The 2,500-nt window shown below is 38.0% G+C and overlaps 1 protein-coding gene across 3 annotated transcripts in view; it reads right to left on the reverse strand.

Annotated features, from left to right (window-relative positions):
* Positions 1-2,500, reverse strand: part of LOC132140115 (netrin receptor DCC-like) — a 181,135-nt gene that overhangs the window by 62,431 nt on the left and 116,204 nt on the right. The window lies entirely within an intron of this gene.

Genomic DNA, 2,500 nt, shown 5'->3' on the forward strand with positions numbered 1-2,500 from the left:
CTCTTCTTCTCAACAAAGCTGCATTTATTTGATCAAAATACTGTACAAATACTGAAATATTATTCTAATGTAAATCATCTGTTTTCTGTGTGAATCTGTGTTAAAGTGTAATGTATTTCTGTGATGCTCCGCTGTATTTTCAGCATCATTCCTCCAGTCTTCAGTGTCACATGATCTTCAGAAATCAGAATAATATGATGATTTACTGCTCAAGAAACATTTCTGATTATTATCAGTGTTGAACACAGTTGTGCTGCACAATATTTCTGTGGAAACTGTGATGCATTTTATTTTTCAGGATTCACAGATGAACAGAAAGTTCAGAAGAACAGCATTTATTTGAAACAGAAATCTTGTCTGTACTTGGTGAATAAAAATATGAATTTATTTCAAAATAAAGCACTTTTGGAAGGCAGTGCACATTATGTAACAAAGTCAGTCAGAAATGGGAGTTTTGCAGCAGTTCAGAGCGTCAAATGTCCTGAACCCAAACCAGTGCGCTTTGAAATACACAATACTGCAGACATCGCTATGTTAACCATCTGGGATCATCCCGAACAGAAACCTGAGCATGTGAAAAGATGCTCGTTCCTCAATCTTAAAGGCAGACGAGAGAAAGTCTTTAAATGTCAATGTGAAGCTGAATCACATCAGATCATCTGTTCCTGACCGCTGCTGGACTCTCATCTGTAGATTCAGTCGAGGCAAACACAACGATCAGGAAAAGTTCATATGAAGCATCATCATCATGAGAATAAACCAGCAAGAGCTTTATTTTTAATCCCAAATTTCAGCAATGAAAAAAAATATATCAGGATATTTGTAATTATAATTAATTTCCACATCAGTGTGAAATGAAAGCTGCAGAGTGTCAGAAATGCTTATTAACATGCATATTATACTAGCATATTGGCTGTTTAATATTACTCATAAAACACATATTCTGCATGAACATATTTTAGCTAATAGTCCGAGTTAATAGTGAGAATTGGACCTTAAAATAAAGTATAATATCAACAAGTTAATCAATGCAATTTAACGCAGCAAGATCAGATTCAAATCCAAATTTCTGTTTAAAGCCCACTGCCCTTAAAATATAAAATAGGGATGATTATAAAAGGTAGATGATATAATCATAAAGAGAACAGATTAAAACAGCTTTTCAAAATATAAAATATACAAACATATTACAAAAGATCAGAGTCAACAATAATTATGCTTTAATGAACCTTAATAAATAATAAAGCATGTGTTCATCTACTGTACTACTGAGGTGGTAAAACATTAAAGTTTAATGTTTTAATTGTTTATAGCTCATACGAATTTTCCATTTGAGTTTTAATGCAGCATAATTATTTAAAGAAATATTTAGAATGATCTTAAATCAGATGAAAGCCTCCGGATCCAAACTCTTTTCACATACAGTCGTGGCCAAAAGTTTTGAGAATTACATAAATATTCGTTTTCAAAAAGTTTGCTGCTAAACTGCTTTTAGATCTTTGTTTCAGTTGTTTCTGTGATGTACTGAAATATAATTACAAGCACTTCATACGTTTCAAAGGCTTTTATCGACAATTACATGACATTTATGCAAAGAGTCAGTATTTGCAGTGTTGGCCCTTCTTTTTCTGGACCTCTGCAATTCGACTGGGCATGCTCTCAATCAACTTCTGGGCCAAATCCTGACTGATAGCAACCCATTCTTTCATAATCACTTCTTGGAGTTTGTCAGAATTAGTGGGTTTTTGTTTGTCCACCCGCCTCTTGAGGATTGACCACAAGTTCTCAATGGGATTAAGATCTGGGGAGTTTCCAGGCCATGGACCCAAACTTTCAACATTCTGGTCCCCGAGCCACTTCGTTATCACTTTTGCCTTATGGCACGGTGCTCCATCGTGCTGGAAAATGCATTGTTCTTCACCAAACTGTTGTTGGATTGTTGGAAGAAGTTGCTGTTGGAGGGTGTTTTGGTACCATTCTTTATTCATGGCTGTGTTTTTGGGCAGAATTGTGAGTGAGCCCACTCCCTTGGATGAGAAGCAACCCCACACATGAATGGTGTCAGGATGCTTTACTGTTGGCATGACACAGGACTGATGGTAGCGCTCCCCTATTCTTCTCCGGACAAGCCTTTTTCCAGATGCCCCAAACAATCGGAAAGGGGCTTCATCTGAGAATATGACTTTGCCCCAGTCCTCAGCAGTCCATTCACTATACTTTCTGCAGAAGATCAATCTGTCCCTGATGTTTTTTTTGGAGAGAAGTGGCTTCTTTGCTGCCCTTCTTGACACCAGGCCATCTTCCAGAAGTCTTGGCTTCACTGTGCGTGCAGAAGCGCTCACACCTTCCTGCTGCCATTCCTGAGCAAGCTCTGCACTGGTGGCACTCCGATCCCGCAGCTCAATCCTCTTTAGGAGACCATCCTGGCGCTTGCTGGACCTTCTTGGACGCCCTGAAGCCTTCTTTACAAGAATTGAACCTCTTTCCTTGAAGTTCTTGA

The sequence above is a fragment of the Carassius carassius genome, chromosome 4 (assembly GCF_963082965.1).
Source record: "Carassius carassius chromosome 4, fCarCar2.1, whole genome shotgun sequence".
Taxonomy (NCBI): domain Eukaryota; kingdom Metazoa; phylum Chordata; class Actinopteri; order Cypriniformes; family Cyprinidae; genus Carassius; species Carassius carassius.